This window comes from Sus scrofa, chromosome 8 (assembly GCF_054392235.1).
Source record: "Sus scrofa isolate SSC_HxYL_T2T_F1_AM1 chromosome 8, Sscrofa_HxYL_maternal_Yorkshire_Landrace_v2.0, whole genome shotgun sequence".
In the NCBI taxonomy this organism is placed as follows: Eukaryota; Metazoa; Chordata; class Mammalia; order Artiodactyla; family Suidae; genus Sus; species Sus scrofa.
Window position 1 is genome coordinate 45,923,106 of NC_139390.1, and position 18,176 is coordinate 45,941,281.

Here is an 18,176-nt window from a genome sequence, read left to right on the forward strand (position 1 = left end):
CTTTCCCACTAAACTATCCAATTAAATTTAAGGGGAAGCATTTCTCTGGGAAAAAAAAAAGTTGGAGAATATTAGTTTCTATAAAAACTAGCTTTTAAATGTGGCTTTCCCTACAGACTAGCTTTAAAAATGACACTTTTCTTGAAATCTTATTGAACATAAAGTGGACACCAAAATGAACTTAAGTACATGAAGTTTCCTCAAAAATAGCTTTTAAAACTACAATTGAGTATATTATATTTGCAATATTCTTCTAACTGAGCTCTTTTATTCCTATTTATAGTCCACATGTAGAGCAGCACTGACTGGGACAGAGTTTCTGTTTAGGATGATGACAAATTTCCAGAGACGGATACACAATATTGTTGATGGATTTAATGCCACTGAATTTTACATTTAAAAATGGTTAAAATGGTAAAAAAGAAAAAGAAAGAAAGAAAGAAAGAAAGAAAGAAAGAAAGAAAGAAAGAAAGAAAGAAAGAAAGAAAGAAAGAAAGAAAGAAAAGGAAGGAAGGAAGGAAGGAAGGAAGGAAGGAAGGAAGGAGGAAGGAAGGAAGGAAAGAAAGAAAGAAAGAAAGAAAAAAAGAAAGAAAGAAAGAAAGAAAGAAAGAAAGAAAGAAAGAAAGAAAGATAGAAAGAAAGAAAGAAAGAAAGAAAGAAAGAAAGAAAGAAAGAGAGAGAGAGAGAGAGAAAAAATTGTAAAAGAATACTTTCAAGGGAGTTCCCACTGCAGTGCAGTGGGTTAAGGATCCAACTGCAACGGCTCAGGTCACTGCAGTCCAGCCCAGTGGTAAAGGACCCACCATTACCTCAGCTGTGGCACAAGTGGCAGCTGTGCTTGGATTCAGTCCCCAGCCTGGGAACTTCCACATGGCAGGGGTGTGACCAAAAGAAAAACAGACTCAAATTCTCAAGCAGTATTAATAAGACCTGTTACTTTTTCTTTATCCTGATCTCTGAAGATTTTTGCTTCAGTAACTTCAAGCTGTCTGTAGCCTCCTGCACAAACCAGCCCTTCTTGACCCCTCACCAAGTGCCTCTTCTCCATCTTCTTAGAGACATAACACACACATATGTCATAGCTGTGGTGGCATTTTTCCTGGTTTTACTCCTGGTAGAGGTGGGTCCATTGTGCTGTGCTCCTGTCATCCTTTAGTCAAAATCTAACACTGAATACTTACCATCTTTATGAAATCATCCACATATGTGTCTACCTTGCCATAGTCTAGGGACACAGACTGTATTTTTTTTGTTTTAAATACCCAGTGCCTACATATTGCCTGGGATGTGCTAAGTGCTCAATTAGTGCTTGTTGATTGATTCCCATCGTGGCTCAGCAGAAACGAATCTGACTACTATCCATGAGGACGCAGGTTTGATTCCTGGCCTCGGTCAATGGGTTAAGGATCTGGCGTTGCAGTGAGCTGTGCTGTAGTTTGCAGACATGGCTCAGATCTGGCGTTGCTGTGGTTGTGATGTAGGCCAGCAGCTATAGCTCCAATTCAACCCCTAGCCTGGGGACCTCCATATGCCACAAGTGCAGCCCTAAAAAGCAAAAAAAAAAAAAAAAAAAAAAAAAAAAAAAAGTGCTTATTGGCATTCCCTTCACAGCACAGCAGAAACAAATCCGACTAGAGTTCCTATTGTGGCACAGAGCAAACAATCCGGCTAGGAATCATGAGGTTGAGGGTTCAATCCCTGATCTTACTCAGGTGTTTAAAGATCCACCATTGCCTTGAGCTGTGGTGTGGGTCACAGACACAGATCAGGTCTGGTGATGCTGCAGTTGTGGTGTAGGCCAGCAGCTATAGCTCCATGTAGACTCCTAGCCTGGGAACCTCCATGTGGTGCAAGCCAAAAAAAAATAAAAGTGCTTATTGAATCCATGCATCCACCATTTTCCTTTCCCTGCTTTTCACTCTCTCTCAGGTGCTGCTCTGTGTGTGTGTGTCTCAGTTTTAGGGACTCAGAAGTCCTCTGATAGATCTGATAGCATTTTTTTGACCACTCCTCAGAACTTGTTGGTTAAATGCTTCTTTATGATACTCAGATATGTTGCTTCTTCATTGCTTCTTGTGCTTTATGTTTTGTCATTTCAACAAGCTGAAATCTTTTGAAAGCAAAGACTTATTTTGCCTTTTTCATGTGTATCTTCAACTGTACTTTACATGCATTTGATTCCCACTTGGTAAGTATCTGTCAGGGACAGAAGTATTCAAACACAAGCAACATTGCTTTAAAACTCCCATCATTTAAATTTTTTTATTTATGCCACAAGTAGTTAAACAGTTATCTGCAGGGTTGCATTTTAGGCTTTTTGCTTCTCAAACTCATAGAAATTGTGTCATAGACCTGTAGATATTCTCTAATGAAACCAAAGTGACCTTTATAATATCCCCATGTTAACCTTATTTTCTCATCTTTTTTAAATACCTTTAGATGTTTCTGTTGCACAAAACTAGAAGGGAAAATCCTCTAGTAAACTTTTAGCTTATGCATAGAATTTCCTTTTATGTATTTATTTATTTAGCCAACAAGTCACTTACTAATTTATTTGACAAACATGGGCATCAACTAGCACCAAGTACCACAGTCATCACAAAAGAATAAGATGTGGCAGCAAACAAAATCAAGTTGCTGCAATGACAGCTCTCACACTGCAATGAGTAGATGGGAAATAGTCAGACCAAAGCATACATTTATAAAATGTAGGATAATGATCAAGGCTAAGGAGAAAAGTGAAAGAGAGTAGGGGAAAATAAAACACAAAGTGACGGCATTGAAGCTTTATAAGGGATGTGCAGCTAAGGCCTCAGAGGAGCCAACATTTGCACAGAGCTAAGCAGGTGAGAAGGGAAGATGTGTGCAGACCTGGACAGAGGTGCCCTCTTAAAGAGTGAGAACAAAAAAGACCCGAGGTAAGCATGGGTCTGGAGCATTTCAGGAACTGCATGAAACTGGGGGTGGAGGCGATGGGTGGAACAGCAAGGGAGAGCAGCGGATGATGAGAATAGATGGGTACAAACAAAAGAGGTAATGGTGGAGTCTGGACCCCAGAGGCCCCAAGGAGAATTTGGACTTGACTCTGAGTGAGAAAGAATGCCAGTGGGCAGTCCTGAACCAAGAGTGACATAGTTTGACCTAAGTTGTAAAATAACTCCCTGGTTTCAGGTGTAGGTAGACACAGGAAAACCAGGGTGAAGTTTTCACAAGTTTAGGAGAGGGGAAGTGAGGCTGAGAAGAGGGTGGTTAGTGCTAGAGTCTGGAGTCTGCTTACACTTCCAAAGCCAAAAGAAAAAAATCATCGCTGAACAGAGTTGATGAGTAAATATGAACTCAATGAAAAGAAAGCACTCAAGGATGAACACTGAGGTTTATGGCCTAAGAAAATAGAAGAATGTTTTTGCAAAATTATGGGAGGAACACATTTGTAGGAAATGGTTATATGTTGGAAATGTTAAGTTTGCAAAAGCTACTAAACCCCCTAATGAGAATGTCACACATGGAGGTGGATATGAGAAGCTTCTCCTCATCCCCCCCCTTTTTTTTTTCCAGAATTAAGCTCATGTATTCTACTACAGAATTATCAATATGATGGTGATGAGGATAAGGATGGTTCAATATAAAACTTATTTGGGTGACTATTATAAGAATATTTTATGTCTGGGTGTGGGGAGAAGCGGGAGGGATAAATTAAAAGGTTGGGATTAACATAAACACAGTATTATATACAAAAGAAATAAACAGTGGGGACTACTATGGAGAACTATACTCAATATTTTGTAATAACCTGTAAGTGAAAGGAATCTGAAAAAGAAAGAATAGATGTATCTGTGTGTGTGTATTTTGAATCGCTGTACATATATATAAACTCAATTACTTTGTTGTACACCTGAAAAATAACAAAACATTGTAAATGAATGTACTTCAATTTATTTTTAAAAAATAATATTTTGTGCAAAACTGTTTAGAAATGAAATGCCATTATATCTTCTAACTGTGGGAGGAATTTTCTACAAGAAGTTGGTGGCTAAGTTTTTGAGGCCAATGCTTTTCTGAGAGCCAAAGTTTCTACTGAAAACATCTTTATGAACTGGAAAGGCAAATTAATCCCTTTCTGAGATATGAGAATTTATGCTGTGTTCCTGAGGGCCAGATGTAAGACTGACACGCTTTGCATGTCAACAGGGATTAGTGTCTTTTAATTTGGAATTTATACTGGGAGCAGCCCTCACAGGGAAAACCCTGAATGCCACACGTCTACTGCTCAAATGGTGTATGCTTCCTGGAAATTCAGATGGGGCTAGACCCTGGGCTTCCAGCCTAATCCCCTTATTCCAAGCGAAGAGAGTATTTTGTAAAAACTGCTCAGAAGGGCCTTGACTTCTCTGACTGTGCTACTCCAACTAAGTTTTCTTGGAATGTCTTTGTTTTCATTGGAGAAACTTTTGGACTTGAGCAACCCCTCCACTTAGAGCTACACACTGCTGTGGATGGTCCTCTCTCTGGAGTCTTGCTGTCAACAGTTATGTCAGAGGTTGCAAGTTCCAAGGCACTAGACCACTGAGGCATTCTTCCCCCTTCTGTGTTTACAACCGTTCCCCTTCCTCTTGACACAGTACAGGTATGTTCTATGGGTTCATTCATTTTTCTCACATGAATGGCCCACCTGGTTGGTGGAGCTGTTTTCAATAAAACAGAGTAGTTCACATACAGCCCCTCATTAGTCCAGCTTGCTACTTCAATTACTCTCGCAGCCATCAAAGTTGCAGGCATGTTGGAAGACCAGAAGAAATCAACAGGAATTCAACATAAAAAGGGGGGGGGGGAGGAAGGAAGGGAGGAAGGAAAAGAAAGAAAGGAAGGAAGGAAGGAAGAAAGAAAGGAAGGAAGGAAGGAAGGAAGGAAGGAAGGAAGGAAGGAAGGAAGGAGGAAAGAAAGAAAGAAAGAAAGAAAGAAAGAAAGAAAGAAAGAAAGAAAGAAAGAAAGCAAGCCAGCCTCCAGGAGGAACAAGCCTTGCCAACACTTGCACTTTGGGCCTCTAGAACTGTGACAATAAACGTCTGTTTTTTCAGACCACTGAGTTTGTGGCAGCTGTAGAAAACAAAATACAAAAGGGAAGATGCTACATCTTTTCCATTTTCCTTTGCAAACAAAGCAAAGGAGGTGATAAATTGCTAGTCTCTGTGACTCAATTTTACTCCTGGAGAATCACAGACCCCTAACTGAAAGATAGCCAACAGTTTACCTGTCCTCGCCTAACTGAGGTGCAGGCTCATCAGCCATTCAACCTGGCTGTTTCTTCGAAGGTGCTTTGCTTTCAGGCCGTCATGACTTTGTAATTGATAATACCATTCACAAAGCTGCATCCTTTCCTCAGCTTTCTACAGCCTTCTTTTTGTTCTAGGATTGACCCAAATGTCACCTAATCTGAGACATCTTTCCTTCTGCCAGCTTCCTCTCCTCCACACACATACATGCCCTTTATGTCTCATCCTCCACCTCAACACTGTGATTCTACATGTTGTATAGTGAATAAACTGGTGCTGAGGAGGCCTGCTACACATCCGCTTCCATCTCCATTGCCTGCAAACAGTTCCAAGTACTTTGGGTCAAATTCTGGAAAATGTGGCCATACTGGTCTTTTTTTAATTTTTTTTTTTGTCTTTTTCATACTGGTCTTTTTTAAAACCCACTCATATAATTAGAAGTGGGCAGAGGGCCCAAGGGCAGTATTTTGCAAGGATCTTTGATGCTTTCAATGTAAAAATGTTTAGGTGGGATGAGCAGACTCCTGTTTACAAGGTTCAATATAAGAAACACAGAGAGCTGAGGTCCTTAGCCCAGCTAGCTCAAGTGCCTTCTTGTGCTTAAAGAAGGGCCAAAGGAGTCTGATGGGCTTTGATAAGGTAAAGTTCTGAAGAAGCAGAAAGAGCTTATTTGAGGGTCAAGAGGATAGTGGTCCAGATACCCAGAAAGGAGTAAAAAACAGGAATTCACAGAAATGCTGGTAGAGAAATGGAGGTGGAGGTGGAGGAGGCAGCCAGTTCCAAGTCCAGTTCCAGTAGATGCATTTGACGACTAAATGGCCATTGGCAAGACTGTCTCCCACATCCGAGCACCCATCAGAAATTCCATGCATGTCACATTGCAGCCCTCCTCCTGCTCTACTGCTGACTAACTTGCCACTGACTCCCAGAAAACTATTAGCTCTGTCAGGACGGGATCTCAATCATGCTGACTTTATCTGCCTTCCTAGTAAGACTGTCATGCACATTGAGTGGCTATACTAGAGCTAATGCAAAAATGTCAGGACAAACTTGAACTTTCGACTATATGCTCATGTTGACAAATTTTCCACGATATGAAAAGCAATGGTTGAATGCTAAGAACATTCCTATCCATAAATTGTTGTGCAATATCCAGCTTATATTCAAACTGAAAGTCTCTCTTCCCAAACTGACCAGACCCAATAATTCCAAATTCCATTGCGCTGTCTCTCCCTCACACCTGGAGGGTTATCCTCATTGCACAGCTTCTGCCCAGGTTCAGGGAAAATTGCTGCCCAACTGAGTAAACTTTTCACCTCCTCAATGTCTTCCTGCTCAGTCGTAACCCACTGAGGTTAAATTTTTCAGCCTGCTTCCAGAAGATTCTAAAACACAAGTCTGATCATTTCACTTCAGCATGGAGAGCCTTCCAAAGCCCATTCCTCCTGTTTGTCTGATAAAATCCAAGTACTTGAATGATGCACACGAGGCCCTTCATGATCTGACTCTTGTCCTCTGCAGTCTGATGCCTTGATCTTTCCTTCCTGCCCCTCTGCCCTTCTCTGCTCCAGCTGAATTTGTCCTTCCAGGCTCTTAAACATGTCATGTCCTCTCCACTCTGGGGCTCCAAGCATGCTATATACTTGGCCTAGAACTCTCTCTACCACAAACTCCATGCCCCTAAAACACACACCATATACATTCCTCAAGTATTGTCTCCTCATATATTTCAATGACTACTCTCTTCAGTCCTAAGTTTAGGTTGGGTTTTGCTCATATGTGATCCTGTTGCCCCTTTTATTGACTTTATTAGACTTTGCTGTATCACTCACCCACTACATTGTCAATGTTTTATTGCCAGGAATCCCTATAGTGTCCAACCTCATTATCTGGAGCATCTAATGCACAGTGTAGGTCCAGAGCAGGCACTTGTTAAACAGTCTTTAAATGAATGAGGTAGATCACAGGGATTTATTTCTATAGAAAGCAAGATAGATTTATACATTCTTGTGGGTAAAATTTGCCTGATGATAGACAATTTTTTTGTTTCGGTTTTTAGGGACACACCTGTAGCATATGGAAAAGTTTCCAGGCTAGGGATCACATCGGAGCTACAACTGCTGGTCTACACCACAGCCACAGCAAGGCTGGATCCTTAACCCACTGAGCAAGGCCAAGGATCAAACCTGCATCTTCTTGATTCCTAGTTGGGTTAATTACCACTAAGCCACAATAGGAACTTGACAAATGTTAATGATTTGGAATTTTTTTTTTGTGAAACAGAAGCAGAGGAGCATTTCTGTGTATGAGAGCAGGGAGAGAGGCAGATGGGGGAGGATCTTAGCTATTCCAAAAGCCTAATCCAGCTTCAAGATTACTTGCCTTAGTCTGTGGTCTAGGAAATGGGTTGTCTAAAGGAGGACTCTGAAGGGTTTCAAAATGTAGACATGAATCCAAATGAAGAAAAGATAGAATGCTTTGCAAATGAACTGACTGATAAGGGATTAATCTCCAACATTTATAAATACCTTTTGCATCTCCATACCAAAAATCAAACAACCTCATCAAAAAATGGGCAGAAGATCTAAACAGACAATTCCCCAAAGAAGACATACAGATGGGAAAAAAACACATGAAAATATGTTCAATATCACTCATTATTAGAAAAATGCACATCAAAACCACTATGAGGTACCAGCTTACACCACCCAGAATGGCCACCATCCAAAAGTCTACAAACAATAAGTGCTGGAGAGGGTGTGAAGAAAAATGAATGCTATTATATTGTTGGTAGAATTGTAAATTGGTGCAACTGCTGTGGAAAACAGGATGGAGATGCCTCAGAAAACTAAAAATAGAACTCCCATTTGATCCAGCAGTTCCACTCCTGAGCATCTATCCAGAGAAAACCATGACTCACAAAGACACATGTACTCCAATATTCATTGCAGCACTATTTGCAATAACCAAGACATGGAAGCAACCTAAATGTCCATTGACAGAGGAGTGGATCAAGAAGAGGTGGTACATATACACAGTGGAATTTTACTCAGCCATTAAAAAGAATGAAATACCAGCATTTTTAGCAACATGGATGGACCTAGAAATTATCATGCTAAGTGAAGTCAGCCATACAATGAGAGGCCAACATCAAATGCTTTCACTGACATGTGGAATCTGAAAAAAGGACAGAATGAACTTTGCAGAACAGATACTGACTCACAGACTGAAAAACTTATGGTCTCCAAAGGAGACAGTTGGGGGGTCGGGGGAAGCCCTGGGGTTGTGAGATGGGAATCCTATAAAAATGGATTGTGATGATCATTGTACAACTATAAATGTAATAAATTCATTGAGTAATTAAAAAAATAAATAAATAAAAAAGAAAAGACAGAATGGCTTCTTTGAGTACGGAAAGGCCCATTTTCACAGCTACTCATGTCCAATCATGACAGTTTAGAAATGAATTGAGAAGTAAGCTTTGGTATTACAGTGTTCTTAAATAAGGTGGGTAAACATTCACAAGAGAATTTTATCTGAAGATTTAAATGACCCTGCTGCTCCCAACATTTACACCATTGTATTTTTAAAACTTATTCAACTTTTATAACACTGCAATAATAATGCCTAATCTTGTAGAGTGTATACATAAATCTCATTGACACTACCAACCAGGCAGTGGCCAGGAAGACCAAGTGTTAGTATTAATCTTCATTTTTTAGTTTGAGATGTAAGATAATATGAATGTTATCAGAGTGTATGAGATGAGATTTTTTGAGCTTCTATTCTGCTTGCTCTGCATTATCTCATTTAATGATCACAAAAATCAAATGAGTTTGTACTACTACTATTCCATTTTGTGGTTGAAAGGAAGTCAAGTTGAGAAAAGTTAGGTAATATGTCCAAGGTCACATAGCTGGTAGGGGAAAGTGTTAGAATTCAGACTTAATCTCATATTATCTGATGCTGCTTTTCACCATTGCTGAGTATTTCCTAGCACTCTGATTTTGTTGTTCTTGTTTTTCTAATTACCTCCTTAATGCCCCATCACACAATTCAAAATAGAAATAATCTTTTGCATTATAAGTGTAAACTGAAACAACTGGCCTCTTTTTCAATGTTCTATATTAAATGACACTCCACTTCTTCCCTCTACCCCTGCCTTCTCCACCCTTCTCCTCTCATAAAATTACAAGAAGAAAAACCTATTCATGAGTTGCTAGGTCAGTTCTAAAAATAACTGTAGATGAACTCTAGGTCTACTTTTATAGCCAAATTACAGTTATCAATGTTCATACTCATTTTCTTTCTTCAAAATCATTTTGTGGATTACCCTGGTGGCCTAGCAGATAAAGATTCGGTATTGTCACTGCTGTGGCGAGCATTTGGTCCCTGGTCTCAGAATTTCTGTATGCTGTGGGTGCAACCAAAAAAATATTTCCTGTTTGCCATACATATAATCAGCTTCTCATCTAAGAGATGATTCTTGGATTATTACTGCTGTCACTCCAGCTGGTGAGGTTATCTTCCTTATACTCTTTGAAATGTGAGAAACTAATGGTCACCTATATGCCTAGGAAAGACTGTTAAATTGTTGATTTAAGATTTCCATTTTCAGAGTTAAAAGTCTGAAACAACTTGGTATGCATTTTTATTTTGTCATTATTTTCTAAACAAGAATAATTTTTCTTAACTGTTCTATTGGAATAATTTAGATTAAATAGTAAGTATCTATTTCCATTCATTTTCATCAACCAAGTTGCAAGCCTGATTAAAGTTAAACAAGAGAATAGTACATCCATTAACATCGTATTATGTGACCAGAATATGTACCCCATAAACATTAAATTGATGTTTGGCTCATTGCGAATTTACTTTGGCCTTTAGATAATAGGAAGATTTTTACTTTGTCAATTTTTTTCAGCAGCAAGTTCCCAGGCCAGGGATCGAACCTGTGCCACAGCAATGACCCAAGCCACAGCAGTGACAATGCCAGATTCTTAACCCACAAAGCCCCCAGGGAACTCCAACTTTGTCTCTTTTTTTTTTTGTTGTTATTTTATTTCCCCACTACATTATTTTTTTTCTACTGTACAGCATGATGACCCACATACATGTATACATTCTATTTTCTCACATTATCATGCTCCATCATAAGTGACTAAACATAGTTCCCAGTGCTACACAGCAGGATCTTGTGTTGATTCAATACTAAGAGTAGCTGCAGCCCTCACATGTGACTAATGTGTTTATAGTAGCAGTCAATTCATATCATATTGTCACAAATACTGCAGTTACACATATTTGATTACCAAGTAGTAAACAGTCACTTTATGGCATTGAGACTCAATCAACAAGTATTACAATAAAACACCTTGAGTCCTAATAGAGGAAAATTTTACCTGCTTGGAAAAGAGGACCAAATATGAGAAGGAAGCTTTTTTACCTGATAACCTTAAGTCTTTTTTTGTGATTAAAAATAAACATAACACGAAGTCTAGCCTCTTAACAAATGTTTAAATATACTGTACAGTATTGTTAACTTCAGGAGCTGTACAGATAATTTCTAGAAATTTTCCATCTTGCTTGACTGATATTTTTTCTTTTTTTAAATTTAATTGAAGTGTGGTTGATTTACAATTTTGTGTCAATTTCTGCTATTCAGCAGAGTCAGTTATATATTCTTTTTCATATTCTTTTCCATTGTGGATTCAATATCACAGGATTTTGAATGTAGTTCCCTGTGCTATACAATAGGACCTTGTTGCTTATCCGTCTTATATGTACTAGTTTCCATCTGCTAATCCCAAACTCCCAACACTTCCTTCCCCCACTCCCACTCCTTTGGCAACACAAGTCTGTTCTGTATGTCTGTGAATGTGCTTCTCTTTTGTAGATAGGTTCATTTGTGTCATATTCCACATTCCACATATAAGTGTCTCCTTTCACTGTTTTCAGTAGTGTTTTGCAGCTTTGGTTACACAAGTCTATACAAGTCTTTCACCTCCTTTCACCTACTTGTTTAAGTTTATTCCTAAGTATTTTATGCTTTTGATGCTATTATAAATGGGATTTTTAAAAATATCCTTTTCAGATTGTTTGCTATTGACTTGTAGATAGGCAACTGATTTTTATATGTTGGTTTTGTACCCTGCAACTTTGCTGAACTTATTTACTAGTTCTAAGCAGTTTTTTTTTTTAATCTTTGAGTTTTCTATATAAAGATAATGTTATCAGCAAACATTTTCTTCTTCCTTTCCATTATAGAAGCCATTTCTTTTTCTTATCTAATTGCTCCAACTAGGAATTCAGTACTACGTTAAATAGAAGTGGCAAAGAGTGGGCATCCTTGCCTTGTTCCTGATCACGAGAGAAAAGCTTTCAGTTTATCCTTATTGAGTATGTTGTCAGCTCTGAGCTTTTCATATAAGACCTTTATTATATTGTGGCAATTTCATCTATTTCTAGCTTGAGGCGTGTTATTTTTATCATAAAAGGGTGTTAAATTTTGTCAAACCTTTTCTATGTCTTCAGATGATCATGTGATTTTTATCCTTCATTCTGATAATACAGTGTTATCACATTGATTGATTTTTGTATGTTGACCCATTCTGGCACTATAGTACTAAACAGCAAAAACTGATTGTTTTGTCCAATCCTTTTATTGTGCTATTGAATTCCATTTGCTAATATATTGATGAGGATGTCGCTTCTACATTCATAAGGGATATTGGCCTGGGTTTTCTTTTCATTTACTGTCTTTGTGAGGCTTAGGTATTAAGGGTTATTTTTATCCCATAAAATGAACTTAGAAGCATTTCATTCTCTTCAAATTTTTAGAGGAGATTGAAAAGAATTGGTTTTTAAAGCTTCTTTAAATGACGGATAAAATTCTCCAGCAAAACCATCTAGTCATGGGTTTTTCTTTTTGGGGATGATTTTGGTTACTGATTGAATGTCTTTACTAGATATAGGTCTGTTCAGATTTTCTCTTTCTTTATGATTCAGTCTTGGTATATATCTAGTAAATTATCTGTTTCTTCTAGGTTATCCAATTAGTTGACATAGGATTGTACATATCACTTTCTTATAATATTTATTTCTGTGATGTCAGTTTTAATGTCTACTCTTTCATTTTTTTAATTTTATTTTAGTATTATCTCTTGTCTTCTTGCTATTCTTAATAAATGTTACTCAATTTTATTGACCTTTTCAAGAATGATTTTTGTTGATTTTTTTTCTATGGTTTTTAAACTCTTTATTTGGCTAATTTCTTCTTTAATTTTTACTACTCCTTTCTTCTGTTAACTTAGGGCTTAGTTTGTCCTTTTTATAATTCTTGATGTGCAAAGTTAAAACAGTTTATTTCAGGTCTTTTCATTTTTTTAATGTAGACACTTGCTTTACTGCTAAAAACTTCCCTCTTAGTACTGCTTGTGCTGCATTCCATAAATTTTGGTATTTTTTGTTTTCATTCTCATTTTTTTCAAGATGTTTTCTAATATCCCTTTTGATTTCTGTTGGAGACTATTGAACTTATGAATTCTTCCAAAGGCATACTTGGTGTATGCGCAAAAGCACAAGAAGCCAAGAAATGCTTATGTTGACAAAAGCCAGATAGGCATACATGATGATGAATGTTCTAAAGCACAGGGTCTCAAGGAAAGATAGGATCAGGAACGTTTCAGGTCAACTATATTGTTCTATAAACAGCTGTGCTGTGACCTAGATGTATGCACCAGTGATTTTACTGTAAAAAGTTTTCTTAGATCTTCAAAGAGATGATTAAAATGCTGCCTGTTTTTGTTCCTACTTAACTACACTGCTTACGTCATTTAATCTAATAAAAGCTATGTGGGTTAAAACTTCAGGGCCTTTGTTCTGCAGAACAGAGTGCCTCCTGGTCCCTCACTTTCTAAATGTGAAAGAGTCTTGTTACACCATCCCTCTTCCAGGATTCCCCGTTGCCCTGCCATCCGGGAAACAACAGAGTTCTTCTTCATTAGTTTTTCAAGACTGTAGGGTTTAGTTTCCACATACTTATGGATTTCTCAGTTTTCCTTCTGTATTGATTTCTATTTTTATTCTATTTTGATTGAAAAAGGTGATTTCAATCTTCTTAAATTTGTTGAGACTCATTTTGTAACTTAACATGTGATCAGTCTTGGAGAATATTCCATGTGTATTCGATACAGATACATATTCTGCTGCTGCCGCATGGAATGGTCTGTATATGGCTCTTATTGTCAATACTATACCTGTTTTTTTTTTAACATAGACCTGCTTAGCTCTTAGTTTATTTTTTCCTTTCTATTTATTTATCTTTTTAACTCAATGAATTTTATTACATTTATACTTGTACAACTATCATCACCCACCTGTTTTTGGATTAATTTTCTCTTTGGATATTCTGTCCATCATCAAAAGTGAGGTATTTACTATTATGTTGTTATTGTCTATTTCTCTCTTCAGTTGTGTCAATGTTTGCTTCGCATATATTAGGTGACCTGATGTTAGGTGCATATATATTAATAGTCATTATATCTTCCCAGTGAGGTGACAGTTCTATCACTACATAATGCCTTTCTTTGTCTCTTGTGACTATTTTCTTTTCTTTTGCAGCTGTACCTGTGGCATATAGATGTTCCTGGGCTAGGGGTCAAATGTGGAGCTGCAGCTGCCAGTCTACACCACAGCCACAGCAACACCAGATACAAGCTTCATCTACAAACTATGTTGCAGTTTGCAGCAATGCTGGATCTCTAACCCACTGAGTGAAGACAGATAATGAATCCACATCCTCACAGACACTGTGTTGGGTTCTTAACCCACTAAGCCACAATGGGAGCTCTTCTTTTGACCATTTTTCACTTAATTGCATTAATCTGATATGTGTGGCCTCTCCTGATTTCTTTTGCTTACCATGGAATATCTTTAGCCATCCTTTCACTTTTAGCAGGTGTGTGTCCTTAAATCAAAAGTGTGTCCCTTGTAGACAACATACCTGGATCTTGTTTTTATTATTTTTAAAAAATTTATTCAGCTACTCTATGTCTTTTTGCTAAGGAACTTAATTCTACGTTTAAAGTAGTTTCTGATGGTGAAGGACTTACTATTGACTTTCTGTTGTTTCCTGTTAATCTATAGCTCTTTTATCTGTTTTTTCTCCCCTTTCTCTCTTCCTGTATTTTTTTTTTTTTTTTTTTTTTGTAGAGCCACAGGTGAGGCATATGGAAGTTCCCAGGTTAGGGGTCAAATTGGAGCTACAGCTGCCAACTTATACCACAGCTCACAGCAACACTGGATCCTTAACCCACTTAGTGGGGCCAGGAATCAAACCCACATCTTCATGGATGCTAGTTGGATTTGTTTCCACTGAGCCACAATGGGAAATCCATCTTCCTGTGTGTTTGTAGGGTTTTGTTTTTTGTTTGTTTGTTTGTTTGTTTTATAGTGGCAGACTTTGATTCCTTTCCAATTTTCATTTGTGTATCTTTTATAAGCATTTTCTTTGTGGTTACCATAAGGCTTATATAAAAACAAACTTGAAGTTACAATGATCTATTTTAAACTGTTAACAACTGAACCTCAATTGCATAGAAAAAATATATTTTTATTTCCTCCTCTTCACTCTCTCTCTCTCTCTCCATATATATATATTGTTTTTCGGATGTGTCAATAGCATGTGAAATTTCCTCAACCCTGCATCACAGCAGTGAACCAAGCTGTTACAGTGACAATGCTGGATACTTAACCCACTGCACCACAAGAGAACTCCCTCACTGTATATTATGATGACATAAATTACCTATTTTTGTATATTTATTAACACATTTTACCTTATTTAACATATATTTATTTAACATATTTCTATACTTTGTCTTTTAACTTCTACACCAGAATTAAAAAGGTTTTATGCATCATTGTTACAGTAACACAGTATTCTGTATTTATTTACCTTTGCAAGTGAGCTTTGTACTTTTATGTGCTTTCACATTTTCTGCTTATCATCTTTTCATTTCATCTTGAAGGACTCTCTATACCACTTCTTGTAAGACAGGTTAGAGCTAATGAACTCCCTCAGTTTGTGTTTATCTGGGAAATAATTTATCTAATCTTACATTTGAAGACTGTCTTTACATCCTGATCATATATATAGTTTAGTCATTTAAAAGAACAGTTTACTCTTTGGTCATCAATGCATTGTTACAATAACCTTTATTTCTTTTCTGCTTTTCCAATTTCCCTTGGTAATGGTATGCAGTGTTGTTCCATTTCATAACATATTGGGTATTTCCAACCAATTTATTGTTGTGATTATATCCTGAGTAAAAAAAAATTCTCTTATCTTTATATTATACTATGTCAAATTAAATAAACAAGTAAATGTTGCTCTCCCAATTTAATTCTCTTATCCTGATCCATATTTGTTCAAGTCTTCATTGAGAACAAAACTAAAGAATCCTCATGCATGTTTGAGTAGCATTTAGGATATGATATTCAGATAAAAATACAGTACATACTCATACCAAAAAATATTTGTTGTTTATCTTACATTCAAAGTTAACTTAGTGTCCTTTATTTTTATTGCTATATAGGGCAGATCTACTTTGGAAAGCTCTTGAGACTTAGCTCACCCTTGGGGAATTAAGAGAAACCAGCATCAAAAACAACACAGCTCTTTCTTAGTTAGGATGTGAAATACTCCCACCAGAACCAAATCTGAGGATAAAGAAAGAATAAAGCAGACACCACCATAAATTTGCAATGTGCTAAACACAATGCTTAGCTTCTAACAGGAATTTCAGTGCATAATCCTTCCAATGACTCTTCTTTAAAGAGGAAAACTATAGTTTACAGAGGTTAATCTACCCAAAGGTACATCTCCAACCAGAGTTCTGAACCAGGCTTACATTACCCAGGGCCTCGGGCTTACTCACAACGTAGTTCCAAAGGGATAAGTGTGCTATGTCCCTGCAATGTCATCTGTGATGGGAATTTTGTATGCAATGGGTGTAGCCCTAAAAAAAAATTCTGAGAGATACATGAGCAGCAATTGTGGATCAAATATATAAATAATAAGACCTCCTTTTAAAACATGAACATGTGTAACATTTCTGAGCCCTGAGCTGTTTAGGTGACAAGAAATTGTAAATCTGCACTTCTCCAAAAAGTTATCACAGAAATAATAATAATAAATTGAGTTGCTTGGGTATAGAAGTTCATGAATATAAAGAATGGGAAATTTCACTCTACCTATGACAATAATTTCATAATCTGTGGTGGTCTGTTTCATGGTCAGAGATAAACAATCAGTTAGGGTTTATATGCATATGTAAACATATTAAAACTTATTATTCAAATTTATTTCAGAGGCCATGCTAGTAAATTAGAAATTAGTGCTTTTTTATTGCTCAACTAATTTTCATATTCTATAATCTATGAAAGAATTGTTTCTTAACATTTTTAATTTTGTTGGGCCAGGTATTGTTTCTCTTTGCATCTGCAAGTAGGATGATTATATCATTTATTGCCCAAATTAGGATACCATTGAGCATGAGAGGAGAAACCCTGAATGATTTTGCCTGAATAACAGACTAGCTGGAATTGTCACAAACAAGCCACATTTGCAGTCTCTTCAACTCCAGCTCAGAAATTCCAAAGATGACCTCAAGGTTTTACTGTGATAGCACTAGGGACATTTTCCTTGGAGGGAAAATAAGAGGGCATGGTACACTAGACATTACACCAGGATTTGGTACAGCAGGTTTACAGTGCCATTGGCAGTCATCAGAACTAACAATACAACGAACATGAAAATTCTTCCTCATGGTAATAAACATTTATCCTTCTCCATGGATACAGAAACAAAATCCATCAAATGAGACAGAGAAGGTGAAAAACAATCATTGCTGAAAGTTGAATAAAATATCTAAAACATATCATCTGCTATCACTGCTGGTCTCATTCTTTTTACCTGTACTTTTATTTGTGCAATAGCTTTAATGCCTAGAAATCTTTCCACAGAAATTTTCCCATATTTCCCTCATAGGAGCTTCTTACTGTTATTTCTCTCTCCTTGTCTTGATCGAGTTTAATGTTGTCAACCTGAGTTCATTTTCCATGCATTTTCATGAAAATAGATTGTTAGAGAGAAATGACAGTTAACATGAGGGCCACATGTCTTGACTGCCTTGTAATATATTGAAACACTGCTTTGAAAATAATGCATTGTCTTATGTTTGATTTCTACCTCTGTAGTTGCCTTGTTTCTCCTTTAGTTGCAGCTCAATAGAAAATTCCTCTTTTTCTAAATATAAATCTGCAATCCCACATGTACACCCTAGAGTTAACTTTACATGTGAAAGAACTACCATGTGTAAGAAGGTCCACGGGCCTACCTGCAGATACAACTGTTCTTAAAAAAGAGTTGTAGTTGATAAATCCTATTCTATTCTACCCAGGAGAGTAATATGCCCAGGAGGAAATGAAAATGATTGCCAAAATTTATCTGCTTTACTTTCTGCATTTTTTTTTTTTTTTTGGTCCTCTTAGGGCTACACCTTCAGCATATGGAGGTTCCCAGGCTAAGCGTCGAATCAGAGCTGCAGCTGCTGCCCTAGGCCACAGTCACAGCAATGATAGATCAGAGCCCCATTTGCGACCTACACCACAGCTCATGGCAATGCCAGATCCTTAACCCACCAAACAAGGCCAGGGATCAAACCTGCTTCCTCATGAACACTAGTCAGATTCATTTCCACTGAACCACAATGGGAACTCCATCTTTCTGCATATTAACAGACTTTTACATTAGGGTATTGGGAGGAATGAGACAAAATCCACATAAAAGAAATAAATCAGAAAAAGAAAGACAAAAGAGAAGATCATTTTAAAGTCAAATTC